We start from the raw sequence: 17,407 nt of genomic DNA, 5'->3' as shown, positions 1-17,407 counted from the left end.
GCGACGCCATCGAGGACTTTGCCCAGCAGTTCTCGGTGGCCAAGAAGCAGACGGAGGCCATCAAGAATATCCTGCCCCGGCGGCCCGCTGCTGCCTCCACCCAGCCGCCCGGGGCAGCCCCCCATTCTGCTCGTCGCCGAGGGCGTCCCCCGGCGTCCGCCTCCGCCCCTGCCAAGCCCAAGCAGCAGCCTCCACCCGCGAAGCAGGGTGCCGGACGCAAGGGGGCCGCCCAACCCGTCCAAGGGCCCGCGAAACCTGCCGGCAAGCGTAAGGGGAAGCGGCCCTGAGACGGGCAGCCCAGGGAGAAGAGGAGCTGCTCTGAGGGAGATGTCCGCATCCCCCCCCCCCCCCCCCCCCCCCCCCGGAGGAGGACCGGGGGGGCACCACTGGTCAATACATCTCTGCTGCTGGCTCTCCGGAGTCCAGCGGTACCCACATTTTCACGAAAAGAGCAATTTCCTCTCTCTCTGGGCCCCAAGAGGGTCAGGTTGGCAGTGTGCGACGCCCACGGGCCTTGTCACTCCTTTCCTACCCTCCCGTCGCCAGGGGGCAGCTGTGTGGGCCTCGAGGACGCCCCCGGGCCTTCTCACCCACACACTGCCTCTCTCGTGAGCACTCAGTCAACACTCCGGGCCGCCCACGGGCCTTCCGGGTCGGGGCTGAGTGCTTCACTTCCCTGCCTCCGGGCAGTGGGCAGCAGAGTGGGCTCCGAGGACGCCTCCGGGCCTTCTCACCCACTCTCTGTCCAAACCAGGAGTGCTCAGGCAACACTTCGGGCCGCCTCCGGGCCTCCCGAGTCGGGCCAGAGTACTCCGCTTCGCTGCCCCACCCCGGGCACGTCTGTGGTGCCGTTGGTCCCGCTTGTACGGTCTCTGGGGGCCTGGCTAGGTCTCCCCAGGCCGTCTCGCTGGCTCATCCGTACCATCAGACTCGGCTACGCGTTTCAGTTCGCGCGCCGGCCGCCCAAGTACAAGGGCATCCTCTTCACCTCCGTGCGAAGCAGCGATGCTCAGGTCTTCAGGTCAGAGATCGAGGTCCTACTGGCGAAGGACGCGATCGAGCCGGTTCCTCCAGCCGATATGAAGACGGGGTTCTACAGCCCCTACTTCATTGTGCCCAAGAAAGGGGGTGGGTTACGACCAATCCTGGACCTGCGAGTTCTGAATCGGGCCCTGCACAAGCTCCCGTTCAGGATGTTGACGCAGAAACGCATTTTCCAATGCATCCGTCCCCAGGATTGGTTTGCAGCGATCGACCTGAAGGACGCGTACTTCCATGTGTCTATTCTCCCTCGACACAGACCGTTCCTACGCTTTGCGTTCGAGGGGAAAGCATATCAGTACAAGGTCCTGCCCTTCGGGCTGTCCCTGTCGCCCCGCGTCTTTACGAAGGTCGCGGAGGCAGCCATTGTTCCGCTCAGAGAATGCGGCGTTCGGATTCTCAACTACCTCGACGATTGGCTGATCCTAGCCCAGTCGAAGGACCAGTTGTGCGAACACAGGGACCTGGTGCTCAGTCACCTCAGCCAGTTGGGCCTTCGGGTCAACCGAGAGAAGAGCAAACTCTGTCCCACACAGAGGATCTCTTATCTCTGTATGGAGCTGGACTCGGTCAACCGGACGGCGCGCCTCACCGAGGAGCGAGTCCAGTCGGTGTTGAACTGCTTGAATATGTTCAAGAGCAGGACAGCGGTCCCACTGAAATTCTTTCAGAGGCCCCTGGGGCATATGGCATCTGCAGCCGCGGTCACGCCGCTCGGATTGCTTCATATGAGACCGCTTCAACGCTGGCTCAATGGCCGAGTCCCGAGGTGGGCTTGGCAGAGCGGTCAGTACCGGGTTCCAGTGACTCCTTACTGCCGCCAAACCTTCAGCCCGTGGTCCAGCACTTCGTTTCTCCGGGCCGGGGTGCCCCTAGAACAAGTGTCTAGGCATGCTGTGCTATTCACGGATGCCTCCACCACAGGCTGGGGGGCCACGTACAACGGGCATGCAGTTGCTGGTCTGTGGACGGGGCCGCAATTGCATTGGCATATCAATTGCCTCGAGTTACTGGCAGTACATCTGGCACTCCGCCGCCTCAAGGGGCCGCTGCGTGGCAAGCATGTACTGGTCCGTACGGACAGCACCACGGCCGTTGCGTACATCAACCGTCAGGGTGGTCTACGCTCCCGTCGTCTGCTCCAACTCGCCCGCCACCTCCTCCTGTGGAGTCAGAAGCAGCTGAGGTCGCTTCGGGCCATTCATGTCCCTGGTGTGCTGAACCAGACAGCCGACGAGCTCTCTCGTCAGCCGACACCTCCGGGAGAGTGGCGACTCCACCCCCAGGCGGTCCAGCTGATATGGGACCAGTTCGGAGCCGCACAGATCGACCTGTTTGCCTCTCCGGACTCGACCCATTGCCAGTGGTACTATTCCCTGACCGGGGGTACCCTCGGCACAGATGCACTGGCGCACAGCTGGCCCCGGGACCTACGCAAGTATGCGTTTCCCCCAGTGAGCCTTCTTGCACAGACTCTGTGCAAGGTCAGGGAGGACGAGGAGCAGGTCTTGTTAGTTGCGCCGTATTGGCCCAACCGGACCTGGTTCCCAGAACTCACGCTCCTCGCGACAGCCCCTCCTTGGCCGATTCCCCTGAGGAAGGACCTTCTTTCTCAGGGACGGGGCACACTATGGCACCCGCGTCCAGACCTCTGGAATCTTCATGTCTGGTCCCTGGACGGGACGCGGAGGTTCTAGATGGACTACCACAAGCTGTCGTAGACACCATCGCTTCAGCTAGAGCCCCCTCTACGAGGCGCCTCTATGCTCTGAAGTGGAACCTGTTCGTTGAGTGGTGCGCTTCCCGCCGGGAAGACCCCCGAAGGTGTTCGATCAGTGTCGTGCTTTCCTTCCTGCAAGATGGGTTGGAGAGAAGGCTGTCTCCCTCCACCCTCAAGGTATATGCTGCAGCAATAGCAGCGTACCATGATGTAGTAGAAGGTAAGTCCGTGGGGAAGCACGACCTAATCGTCAGGTTCCTCAGAGGTGCGAGGAGACTAAATCCTCCTCGTCCATCCTCGATACCCTCTTGGGACTTAGCTCTAGTGCTCAGAGCACTTCAGAGCCCTCCCTTCGAGCCTTTGGCGTCTTGTGAGCTTAAAATCTTGTCGATGAAGACAGTGCTCCTGACGGCATTGGCCTCGATCAAGAGGGTAGGGGACCTGCATGCACTTTCGGTCAACGAATCGTGCCTAGAGTTCGGGCCAGGTAACTCTCACGTTGTCCTGAGACCCCGGCCCGGATATGTGCCCAAGGTTCCTACCACTCCCTTCCGGGATCAGGTGGTGAACCTGCAAGCGCTGCCTTCGGAGGAGGCAGACCCAGCCCTGGCTTTGCTGTGTCCGGTCCGCGCTCTTCGCGCTTACGTTGACCAGACCCAAAGCCTTCGGACCTCAGAGCAACTCTTCGTCTGTTACGGAGGCCAGCAGAAGGGAAAGGCTGTCTCCAAGCAGAGGTTAGCCCACTGGATAGTGGATGCTATAGTCTTGGCCTACCAGTCCCAAGACGTGCCTTGCCCGTTCGGTGTAAGAGCACACTCCACTCGGAGCGTTGCTTCTTCCTGGGCGCTGGCTCAAGGCGCCTCGCTGACAGACATATGTAGAGCTGCGGGCTGGGCGACACCTAACACGTTTGCTAGATTTTATAGCTTACGTGTAGAGCCGGTATCTTCCCGCATCCTCGCCCCCAGTGGCCAGGAGCGTTAAGTGCCCGTTCTAAGTGTCGGCTTGCGAAACGCCACTCCCGCCCTCTGGGCCGGATACGTGCGTCTATTGTCTCCAGTTGTGTTCCCCGGGAAACCGGCTAACCCTGTCGAGCTCCTCCGTCACCCCTCCGGTGTCAGACGTTGCGGACCGTCTGACGCCAGGCCTGCACCCGTATGCTTGTGAAACGTGGCTTCAGGCTGGGTTCCATATGTAGCGGTTCCCTCACGGCAACCCCATATGTGTATTCTTCCACGGTACCAGCTACCCTTCGGGCTAGCCCCGTGTCTTTCCCTCGACAGAGCCCGCTCTGTCGTCTCTGGGCGTGTTCTTTCCCCCCTTCAATCAGGCTGGAACCACCCCAGAGACTGCCATATGTTGCACTACCCTGCCAGGTTAGTCCTTATGTGTATTCTGCCACCTCTCCTTCCCTGAAGGACGTGGCCCCGCAGCGTACCCTCTCTCTCAAGAACGAGAGTAGGCACGCTTTCCCAGCGTTATCCAATAGTCATTCTGAGTGGGTCTTGCAGAAACAGCAGTGACTGTACTCCCTGCTTGGAGCCCTGACTTCCGTACCATACTAGACGGTGCAGTGCGCTCAAGCAGGACGCTGGAAGGGCCAGCATCCTGGCGTTTTCCATAGGGATCCCATTCGTCGGTTCAGTTCTGACGTACGTCGAACGTGACCGACTGAAAGGGAACGTCTCGGTTACGTATGTAACCCTCGTTCCCTGAAGGAGGGAACGGAGACGTACGTCCCGTCGCCAGATGCTGTGCTTCCGCTGGGAGTCCGGTCACCTTTCGGCTCCTCAGCAGGAAAAGCGCTGATCTATCATTCCACTTCCTGTTTTATACCCGCGCTGCGGGGCGGAGCGTGGAATGCGTGATCGCATGCCAAATTTCATTGGCTCGTTGTTAGATGCTCGAAGTAGGATTGGTCTCTAAAGTAAGATCCCATTCGTCGGTTCAGTTCTGACGTACGTCTCCGTTCCCTCCTTCAGGGAACGAGGGTTACATACGTAACCGAGACGTTTTATGTAGGGACTGAATGTAATTGGATATATCATTCTATTTATTTTGTTGTTGTCTATTATTATTATTTCTCATGCATATGTTTTCACTATTTTAATTAATTTCTATGTAAAGTGCTTTGAATTGCCATTGGGTATGAAATGTATACAAATAAACTTGCCTTGACTTGCCTTGCCTTGCCTATTACATTGTAATGAGCTCCGTTATCGCAGAACCATGGAAGAAAACGAAGCCATATCCGTGCCAGGAACCATTAAACAATTAGAACGATGGAATAGCAGCTCCACCAGTCTTGTATGTTCTGTATCATTCTGATACAATTCTTATTGTCTTAAAAAAGCAGCTCGTTTTTAGTTTGCAATAGTATGAGCCTTTGATTTTCCTAAGTCCAAATAAAGAGTAATCTGTTAAATGTGCTCATTGCTGTTCATACTGGTTAAATATAACAGGACACTAATAAAGGAAACTAGGTGTGTGTAAAAAAAAAAATGTATGTGTAGTGGTGTCCCATTTCTTTGGGGAATGTTTTTACCCCTACGCTTTGCCACTCTGTTTCAAGGGACAAGGGGTAGGGCTAGGCAAAGGGGTATAAAATAGAATTGGGAATTTGGGATATGGCTTGCGTCTAGACTCTAGAGGACTGGTCTGGTCTCTAGAGATGACCTGGGTCATCTAAAAAAAGTAAGTCATATACTGCTTACAACAGTAAAGGCTTAGCTCTCCTTAACAAGCTACATGAGTTAATTAATGTACAGAACACAATGGTGAGCATGAAAAATCATTTTTAGGGGTCAAGGATTTAGAAAAAAAGTAATATTAAAGGAACATTCCACCGTTTTTAGAAATAGGGCTTATCCAACTTCTTTCCTACATTTAGATATGTGGGCAAATGCATTTTTGTCTCAGTGAATGCATTGTTTTAGTTTGGCAGGGTCGCAAATATGACTTATGACCTTTACAACAGAAGTGCAATCACACTGTTAACCTGCAAACAATACACTTGATGATGAAGGAAATAACTTGCAGACCTCCACCTTCAGGGTTCCAGGACTGAGAGAGATGTCTGAAGGTGGTTGCAAGAAACCCCTCTAAGTTACAAAATCCCTTAATGGTAATATTCTTTCTATAGTTTCTATTATAGCTATGGGTTTTCTGTTTGTATTTTAAACAGGGTTTTTGTAGCCACCTGAGACATTTCTTTGACTTATAGCATAAGTATTTGCAGTTTCATTATTCTGTTTAGTTTTAATAACAGCAGCAACAATCAGGTACAGCTAAGCAACAGTTATTTCCTAAACCTATGTGTGATGTTTTTGCAGCCATAAACCTCAGCAGAGAAGCAGAGACCAACTCGCCACAAAGGTGCAGCCAGGTCCACACCCAGCTGAGTCATTGCAAACACACACACACACACACACACACACACACACACACACACACACACACACACACACACACACACACACACACACACACACACACACACACACACAAGATTGCTTACAGGCCCGATGGTAAAACTCTTTTGGTTGAAAGATGTTTTTGTCTACACTTTTTGTTTGGTGTTAGCAGGGAAGTGTTTGAAATTTATTTTTTCCTTTTCTCTCCACAGTGGACTTGGTGGTTTACTAGATTAGATCTGTGATAAGCTAATGGCTTCCTCATACTGCCTGTTGTTTTTATTTAGTTGATTTGACTTGAAAAATGTTTAATTCGCTGTACAGGATAATTAATTACATATGCACCAAGTAGCAGTAGCAAGCTTTTTTTAAGCAGTGCTTTTTTTTAGAGATGTAGAGTTTTTGGAGATTTAAGATTGACATTTTGAACTCTGCTGTATGCAAGAAGTACTTGCAACATCTGTAATGTTTGAATTAGATGTTGGGCAACATTCTGTGTTGCTCAGTGCTTTACTTTTGGCATTGCACTGCAACACAAATCATTTATCAGTCTGTCTCAGTATGAGGAGTTTATTTGTCTCTTAGTCTCCAGCTGTTGCACTGTGGCCTGTCTCTGCCCTCACTCTTGCTGCCTTTATTCCCACAGAGGAATTTACAGTTTCTAGACTGCTGCTACCTTTCACTTTTCACTCTGTACCATGCCGTTACCGGTACATGTTTCTGGTTTAGCATATTTCTATGCGTCTCTGTTTTCTCTTATCTGTGCTGTTGCTAGGACCAAGGGTCTTTTGCAGTAGTTTTATTTAAACAAAAATACAGTAAAGATAAGTAGTATTTGTGAAATATTATTCTTTATTATTTATATTAAGTTATTACAACTTGAAATAAATGTTTTTTCGTTACATTAATATATTTTAAAATGTATATTCGAAATGTATATTCTGTCAATGAATATTCGAAATTCGAATATATATTTCGCAAGATAAAGTTGTATGTAAGATACAGCTAGCATACCATGCCTCATTTCATTTAACATTAAACAGAAACACTAAATACTGTACTGACTGAAGAGATATTGCATGAATAAAGGATAAATGCGCTGCTTTCACTGGTGTGATTATTTACCGTTTCATTTCAACTGCATGAGCATAGCAGAGCTCGCTTGGAGCATTCAATATGCTGTAAAACTTCAATTAATATTGATAATATTTGTATCAATCACTGAATGAAGCCTGCTATATTTGGGACAAGAGTCGCATTGCACAATTCTTGATCAGCACTCAAAGTTTGTTAATTTAAACCTTTTTCCAGAGAGACAGAGAGAGAGAGTGAGGTCTGCGCTCTGCAGTCTTGGCCATTAGTTAATTTACTTGTTTTTGTGTAAGTAATATGCTGTCAAATATGTATAAACTTAAATACACTACCTACCTATACAAGTAGTTATGTTTCTTTGTATTAATTTGCCCTGTTATTGACGTATTGCACATCATTGACAAAATGCACAACCAGATGTTCGAATAGTTAGAATATTCGTGTTTGTTTTAGATATTCGAACATCATTTTTGAGCAGCCATAGAGCTGCTACGCTAAAGCTATAGCTTCAGCTAAAATGTTTTTTTTCTCTGACATGGGTGTGGCTATGGCAGTTTAATTTTAAGCATATTTTTTGCAAACTGCAAATTAAAAACATAGTAGTTGATATGCGGTGTTGTTTTTGTTGTTTATCAGTAATATGCAGTTATTAGCTAAGCTATGTCCACTGTATTTTTTGTTGGTTTTCATGAGACCCCCACTGAACAGTTTGTCTTTTGCTGAGCAGCACCATAAACTTGGCTTGTGCTTATCCTGATGAATTAGAGGGAATTTCGAGTATCTCATGCATTGCTGTCTTCTTACAGCTAGTAATCACATGTGAACAGTTCACTTCCATTTGAACAACACAACAGTGTTAGTATGTTAAGAATGATCATGCTAGAATTGTAGGTTTTTTGAGTAGCCTACATTGACATGAGAAAGTGATTTGAGAGTCATGAACTGCAGTGGATGCAAAATCTTTCCTCTGTTAAACAGAGATCAGATTTCAGTGTTTAGCTAGCATACTGTACTGAGACTATTTCCTCTTTTAGACCTTCTAAGGTTACCTTAGAACCTCCAGATGGAGGATCTAGTCCAGCGTGAATAAAGTAGGACTTGAGGGCCAAACCTTGTCCTGGACAGTGTTTGTTTTCACCTCCTGTAATGTGCCAGCAGGGAGATGTCTCATGAAATGGAGTTATTGTGCTAAAGTAAGTCTATGTTTAAGGTGATTTATGCAGTAAATTATAAATATCAGATTTTTTGATGCAGATATCACCACTGAGAATGGCCTAGTCTTGTTAAATCTGTCATAAGAGTGAGCCAAATACTTGCAGAAAGTTGACAATTATGATTTTGGATGATCGTCGCTATTGCAGAGAGGTATATACTTTCAAATTGTATTTTCATGAGCTTTTAAGCCTTGCCATTTTAAATATTAAAGGGATTTTACTCTCACACTGTTCTGACGTGCTTGTCACAATGCATGGATACTGAATTGAGTTATTTTTCACAGTTTACAGTTTAAATTGTCAAATTCATGAAAGGTTATGCTAAAATACATGTCTTGGCGATTGTTTCTATTAAAACAATTAAGTTATTTCCTAATAGAACATGAACATTTAGGATAATTTTGGATGTGTGAAGAATATATTGGATCTATGCATTAGCCTAATATTCCTTCTGTTTACTTTGTTCTAGGATCACAGTACCAAAATTCCAGTAAGCTGTACCAATACCAGTAAAATTTGGAACTTGGCAGTTCCAAAGAACTTTGAACTTTGGCAGTGTGTGTTGCGTGAAAAAAATAAACTTGTATGTATAATAATGTAGAATAATGAACAGAAAGCAAGCAAAGAGTCCTCCCTTTTAAGGCTATCAATCTCTAAAGCAAAAGGTCACTGAGTTGTCCACTCTCGTTATAATAAAAAAAAGTCTTAATTTTGCTTTCTAACTTGCTGACTAGCACCTCTGATGGGCCATTACAGATTTGATTGTGATTGGCTACAATGCTCAACCCCTGTAAAAACACATTGTAAATCGAAACCTTTGAGGTTCAGAAAGCTCTCAAACACAAATCAGGGGCCTCATTTTTAAAACTTTCCATCCTAAAAGTGTACGTATGCACAAAAGCTAGATTTTGCACGTAAGAACCTGGGTACCGAATATACCCAGTACTCGTTAATACCGGTATTACAGAAATGCTGGTACCGTCAACTTTTTTTTGGGAATCAGTAAGTATTGGTATTTTTCAACAACAAAATATTTCACTAATGTTAATCAAACAACATTAAAAAACAGTGTTTCAATTAGGGCTGTGCAATATATCAATTATATATCGAACAAATGTACATATCGCAATATGCATATCGCAACGGCACACATCTGAATGATTTTAATAGGCTACTTTAGTATTTTAAAAAGTGTACATTTTAGGTCGACACATATAGCAGAGAATAAACTGGGCACACGACTGTTATTTATGGGCCTTGCTTGATGTTAAAAAGAGTTAAGCGCAATAATTCAGTTCAACAATAATTTTCAGTCTTGCGCTCTCTGACACGCACTGAAACGTGAACGATTTGTGACATGAATGTTTGCTAAAACACAGCTGGTCACTTTCACAAGTTGTAGCTATGCTTTTTTCTCCCAGAAAGAATGTAAAACACACAAATTGTATCATTCTCAGTTTTTAAATAATTAAAAAAAATATAATTTAAATACACACTAATAGCAATATTGTATCGCATTATTTAACAAGATATTGCATATCGCATTTTTCTTCAATATCGCACAGCCCTAGTTTCAATCTGTATTGAATCTATACAGTGAAGTCTATGCAATGTTTTATTATGCATTTAATTACATTTCAGTAGTGTTTTTTTTACCTAGATACTGATTTTTTTCCATTCTGCCTGAAAAACATCACTATTTCTTTCAGTATTTTATTTTTTATCTTTGTTCTATTTTATTGTATTTATGTGCCCAATAATATATTGTGATGTTATGCCATTATTGTGGAATAGCATAACTCATGGTTTTAGTCATATCAGCCACCCTAATCTGTTATGTATTGTTGTAACTGTTGAACTAACTGGTACAGTAAGTTTAAATGTGTAGATCAGTAGGTGTGCTATTACATCATAGACAGAAAAAGTGCGCTGCTATTGTTGGTGTGGCTTCTAAGTTTAGATCCTCTGCTCTATTTCCGATCCATTCTGTTTCCCAGCTGCCATTGAGCTATCTCTAGATTTCATTCAGCCAACGGGATATGACATCATAGCACACATAAGCATAGGTTTCCCTTAAGTGGGTTGAGGGTGATGACAGTTTGCAGAGGAAATGGTGTGAATAGGAATGCTGTGTAACTGGTGCACACACACGCACACACACACAGGCACAGACACACAGTCACAGAGAGAGACACACAGTATATTCTATCCCCTTACGTTAACCCTACCCATCACAGAAAACATTCTGCATTTTTACATTAAAAGACTTAGTGTGTATATATATATATATATATATATATATATATATATATATATATATATATATTATATATATATATATATATATGTATATATAATATGATTTATAAGCTCATTTCCTCATCGAGACCTCAATTTTGGTCCCCACTGTGATGTGAGTCCAAATGAGTCAGTGTGGATTCAGGTTGAAGTCCAGGATAGAAAAACATGAACAAACACAGCATATACAACACCCATGCACGCACTAATGTTGTCATTCCTCAGACTTAAAGGAATCACCCAAAAATGGAAATTTGGTGTTAATTTACTTAACCTCGGGCCATCCAAGAACAGTTGCCAGTAAAGAAAACGTTAAAGGTGCCCTAGAATGATTTGAAACAATATGTTAAATTGTTCTCTGATATCTACATAGAGGGTACGTGTCTTATTTAAGGGCAAAAATTGACCAGATACAGTTTTACAGGTCCATTTACAACCCTATAAATTGTCCCTAGGATGTAATGTTCTGTTTTTGCCTTATTTGAAAGAGTGATGAATATTAATGTTGAGCTCTGCTCTGATTGGTTTATTTCAGCAGCTCACAGCAGTTCAGTGAAGCGGCTCGTGAGTCCTGACCGTACCTGACACAACACAGACCGACTAAATGAAACTTTATGCTGAACATCTCAAATGGAGATTGATAAAATGCAGCTTACTTGTTTATTGGTGTTTTCAGATCATCCACGCGCGAGAAAGAGCTTGCTTGCTTGCCGTTGCCAGATATCAGTAATTAAATCTTCCAAACAGAGCTTTTCTGTGAAAAGAAACCCGTATACTATCTGGTGTTTTACCTAAACATGTCCAATCTGGCAACGATATGCACGCAAGCTCTCTCTCACGCGCGGATGATCTGAAAACACCAATAAACAAGTAAGCTGCATTTCAGCAATCTCCATTTGAGATGTTCTGCTTAGTGTCATTCAGTCTACATGTAGACTTGTCTTTTTTCGTCAACGATATTGCATGGTTATATAACTTTAGTCACAATGTAGGCTACGCAGTGACTGTCATATCATACTTTAAACATAACCGCCAAGAGGGGGCAGCAAGTGATCGTCTTTATAAGTGAGTCATTGAGTCGTTTATTCAAAGGATTCATTTAAAACACTGAATCATTTAGTGCTGAGTGTTGCTTTCCTCTGGAACTATTTTCGTCGGTGAAATCAGGGGTGAAATGGAACAAAAAAGGTTGTTTGGATCTAAAATGTAAGTAACTTAATATTAATTAGGCTACTGTTTATTGAACTAGGCCACACTATTCATAATACACAATTCACGATTGCAAAGTCGACTTGTGTTATTAACAATATCATAAATCATAAATATCAATTACAAAAAACTCAGTTTTACCCCATTATCTTTCTTCTGTGAGTTTATATCGCTGCTCAATTGTTTTGATTTCTCCACGAATGTCTCTCACAAGGAGACAGGCAGCGCGAGCCTCAACGTGCCGTACCAGAGGCAGAGATACACTCATCAATCGCTGTTTACATTGAATATAATAAAAACAACAACAAAAAAAATCTGATTCATTCTCGTTTTTTTGGTTATTTAAGATATATATATATATATATATATATATATATATATATATATAAGGATTATTAGGAACACCTGTTCAATTTCTTATTAATGCAATTATCTAATCAACCAATCATATGGCAGTTGCTTCAATGTATTTAGGGATGTGGTCCTGGTCAAGACAATCTCCTGAACTCCAAACTGAATGTCAGAATGGGAAAGAAAGGTGATTTAAGCAGTTTTGAGTGTGGAGTGGTTGTTGGTGCCAGACGGGTCGGTCTGAGTATTTCACAATCTGCTCAGTTACTGGGATTTTCACGCTTATCTAGGCCTGTCACGGTAACAAATTTTGCTGGACGATAAATTGGCCAAGAAATTATTGCGATAAGCGATAATATTGTCGTTCTGAGTCCATTTTCATCTAAAATAATGATAATGGCATAAAAATGGAGATACACCTTTTCAAAGCTCAATAAACTTTAATTTCTAAAGACTATTTAACACTAAAAATTGAAAACATTTTAAATAACCACAATAAATGAACAAAACAACCAAAAACAATAAAAGCATGGACTCTCAGTCTGTTTTAAAAAATGCATTTAAATAAGTACCAAAAACAATAAATAAAATGGATGAAAACTGCAACGGATGATTGTGTTTTAGGTGCATATTAGGGGCGGCACGGTTCACAAAACCCACGGTTCGGTTCGTATCACGGTTTTAGGGTCACGGTTTTCCGTTCTGTACGTTTCTGGTTGTTGTTTTTTTCTTTTAATCCAGAAATGTACTTCAGCATATATTAATTATCCACAATTTAGGATACAGTATTTAAAAATTATATCATAGCCTAATCATGCACAAACTGAACTTCACCATCTCTGAGGAAAGTGATATTTTGATACAGCAAGAGAGAAGACATTGATGACATGCTTTTCATTTATTTGGCAAAAAAAGGTGAATGTGTATTCTGTATTGCTATCTCTACATGAATTTGTGCCATTTTAGCACACAAAGATTGAACTGAAGAATTAACTTGTGTTTATCAAACTTCAGTAGGGCTGTAACGATACACCAAACCCATGATTCGGTTCGTATCACGATTTTTGACCCACGGTACGATACAAACCTCGATATGGGGGGGACAAAACAGTTTTATTCTGTACAGTATTCTGTAGCCTATTTTGCCGTCAATACCATATATCTGTATGGTCAATAGGCTACTGCCGACGTTTTCTTTGCAGTACCAATAGGCAATATATATTTAACATGAAGTATAGGGCCTCCTGTACATCAATACCAACAGAAGTGCCGCTTCAGACACGCTTCTGGTGTGCAAAGAAAGACGCCACGCAGCCGCCCCGCGGACGACACGCAACAGAAACGCCACGCTCACACCACGTTGCCAGCCGGTTGGGGAAGCTTCTTGAAACACTTACGGCAAATTGTGTGGGTCTTGTCAACTACACGATTGCCATCCTTGTTCTCCACCGGGTAGCTGAAATGTTGCCATACTGCTGACTTAAAAGTTGGACCTGGACAGGAAGGATAATTCTGGGAGTTGGAAGGGGTGTGTCGCGATTCTGCCTCCTCACATCGCGATACAGGTTCGTGGACCTGCGTATTGCGATTTCGATTTCATATCGCATATCGTTACAGCCCTAAACTTCAGTGTAGCTTTAAGCCTCGTTTATACACGACGTGTCCGCTCGAGCGCGAGGGTGAGCGCGGCAAAATTGTCGTCGCTGTGGAGTGTGCGAGACTCCATTTCGCTTGCTGTTGTGCGCATGAAATTTTGTAACTTTGCGTGTGGCTCCGCAACTGAAACGCCATGAGTTTCAGACGAATCTGCTGGCCGAGAATGATACCTCATCATGGCGCACCCGCACCTGGTCTCTCTCGTTGACTCGTCCGTTCGGGGGAGGTGTTTATACTCGACGCGCAGTCAACGAGAGAGACCAGGAAAACAAAAAAGCATGCAAATGGCAATTATCGTGGCCGGAAAAATTATCGAGCTAATTTTTTTTATTGTGCGATTAATTGTTTTATCGGCTATCGCAACAGGCCTATGCACAACCATTTCTAGGGTTTACAAAGAATGGTGTGAAAAGGGAAAAACATTCAGTATGCAGCAGTCCTGTGGGCGAAAATGCCTTGTTGATGCTAGAGGTCAGAGGAGAATGGGCCGACTGATTCAAGCTGATAGAAGAGCAACTTTGACTGAAATAACCACTCATTACAACCGAGGTATGCAGCAAAGCATTTGTGAAGCCACAACATGCACAACCTTGAGGCAGATGGGCTACAACAGCAGAAGACCCCACCAGGTACCACTCATCTCCATACAAATAGGAAAAAGAGGCTACAATTTGCCTGAGCTCACCAAAATTGGACCGTTGAAGACTGGGAAAATGTTGGTCTGGTCTGATGAGTCTCGATTACTGTTGAGACATTCAGATGGTAAAGTCAGAATTTGGCGTAAACAGAATGAGAACATGGATCCATCATGCCTTGTTACCACTGTGCAGGCTGGTGGTGGTGGTGTAATGGTGTGGGGGATGTTTTCTTGGCACACTTTAGGCTCCTTAGTGCCAATTGGGCTTTGTTTAAATGCCATGGCCTTCTTGAGCAATGTTTCTAACCATTTCCTTTATGACCACAATATACCCATCCTCTGATGGATGCCTCCAGCAGGATAATGCACCATGTCACAAAGCTTGAATCATTTCAAATTGGTTTCTTGAACATGACAATGAGTTCACTGTATTAAAATAGTCCCCACAGTCACCAGATCTCAACCCAATAGAGCATATTTGTGATGTGGTGGAACGGGAGCTTCGTGCCCTGGATGTGCATCCCACAAATCTCCAACAACTGCAAGATGCTATCCTATCAATATGGGCCAACATTTGTAAAGAATGCTTTCAGCACCTTGTTGAATCAATGCCACATAGAATTAAGGCAGTTCTGAAGGCGGAAGGGGGTCAAACACAGTATTATTTATTATATTTGTATATGTGTGTATAAGTGTATAAAATTTGACTAACAAAAACATTGTTCAAAATGTGTATATATATTTTGTTTAGAATTGTTCAAGAATTTTGTTTCTAGCCCTTATGGTTGAAAAGTTATTAGCATAAACATAAGTGCAACTTTGGACAGGAGGTGGCACTAGAGGGATTGACTCAAAATTTGCTATAGTGACAGTTGGGACTATCCTCTATCTGTGTGCCAAATTTCACAACTTTTTACCGTACGGTTCTATGGGCTGCCATAGACTCAAGAGTGGAATAATAATAATAATAATAGGAACGGCAACGATTTCAATAGGTGCCTACGCACCTTCGGTGCTTGGCCCCTAATAAATAATCTTGGAGAGAGTTTCATCGTGTTGAGTGTCGTATCCGAACGCGACACACAGTTTAAAGCTGAATGGAGAGTGACTGACAGCCGCAGCGGAGGAAAGCATTGACGTGAACTTGAATTTAAGGACTTAAATATTCATCTGTACTCACATTAAACTATGGAATGGCTTAAGAACAGTTATAATATAGTAAACGAATCGTTGATGATACTTTATAATGTTTCAATGTTTGTGCCTTTTGTGGGGCACTGGGGCTTAACAATAACACAGAATATTATGCGCACAGTATCGAATTTGGATCAGTCCTGCCTGTCCCGAGCATCCCTAATTTTATGACACCCCTTGTGGTAATCTCAGAGTAATGGTCACTTGATGTGGTCCGACACATTCCTGGACATTGGCTTTTCAGGTGTATGGAATCTCATAACATGTTTGGCTGAAAACCCAAACTTTTCAATCATTTTTTCTATCTATTTTCCATCTCTCTCTCTGTCTCTTATTCTTTAGGCTATCTGTTTTTTAGTCTAGGGAGTATTGGGTAATTGTCTGGCACCAGTTTTTCTCAAGGAGGATATCACATTTAATTTTTGGTATCGTCAGCATGTTTGCAAATAGTACTTGTGACTATGAGAGCCAAAAGGGGTGGTCAATCAAGTACGATTACTTGATGGTTGACCCATGCTGTGAAATGGTTGAATCATTACCAATCATACAATCAGTATGTGAGATATTCTGAATGCAAACAAATGGTATTTTTTTTTACCTTTTATAAAATTCGATGTGCATATATGCATTAGGAAGAGTCTGGACTGGAATGCCTGATGCTTTTATATTTTTATTTATATATATATGTTTAAAAAGGTGTTTTTGAGCTAGATGATGTGCAGTCTCACGCAGCTGGAACACTGCAGCTGTGCTCTTTTCAATTTGTTCAGCTTTTTGTTCCCATCCCTGTGCTTGTTTTTGTGACTCTCACATAGGGAATTGTGCAACACAGATTTGTGAAGATGACCCTTATTCATGATATGTATATGTGTTGGCCTCTTTGCCTTTATTTTATAAAACTGTGTCAGCAATAGGAGGAAGAGGGGGAACAGAATCTGAAAGGACCTCCATCAAGATTAAAACTTGGGTCCTCTGAAGCACTGACTCAAGATCCCATGAAATCAAAATTGACTCTTATTGTCAATTCTTATTTTTTTATAGAATGTTGGAAGTGTTTATCATAAATTATTGATCGGTGCACGTGATCTTATAAATACTCTAAATGTTGGTCAGTATAGAGTATCTTAGGCATTGTATGACTAAATGCAGCATGTCTGCTCATTTGTCTGTCACAGTGTTCACTTTTTCCTGTACACGTCTCACATTTCCTTCCAGCATCTTCCGCTTACTACAGATAAAAATCCTAATTTCAGTTTGGGAAGTGCTTCTTTTACCTTGCAGCCCTGGATTTGAGGTGTTTACTGTGTGAGAGTGTTTGTTGAAGAAGCGAGCAGTGACGTCAAGACTGTGCTGATGGAAAGAGGACATTTCCTGAGCCACAGGAAGGCTCGGCTCAGGTGAAGCCATGAGCTGCTGTGTTTGCGTCCTGAATTAGTCTGTATTTCACTGAACAGGACATCACATGCTTCCCTGACAATACTCACTGGCTTTGTTTATTAATCAGGATTAGTGTATAGGTATATGATGAACGCCTGACCTATCATTCAGGAGAATGTGATGTCTAAGCCAATCAGTGGACGAT

The 17,407-nt window shown here is 43.8% G+C and overlaps 1 protein-coding gene across 3 annotated transcripts in view; it reads left to right on the top strand.

The window, feature by feature from the left end:
• The window catches only part of exoc6b (exocyst complex component 6B), a 123,423-nt gene that overhangs the window by 14,355 nt on the left and 91,661 nt on the right, over positions 1-17,407 (top strand). The window lies entirely within an intron of this gene.

The sequence above is a fragment of the Pseudorasbora parva genome, chromosome 1 (assembly GCF_024679245.1).
Source record: "Pseudorasbora parva isolate DD20220531a chromosome 1, ASM2467924v1, whole genome shotgun sequence".
Taxonomy (NCBI): domain Eukaryota; kingdom Metazoa; phylum Chordata; class Actinopteri; order Cypriniformes; family Gobionidae; genus Pseudorasbora; species Pseudorasbora parva.
The sequence above is the reverse complement of the archived record's forward strand: the minus strand, read 5'-3'. Positions and strand labels throughout refer to the sequence as shown.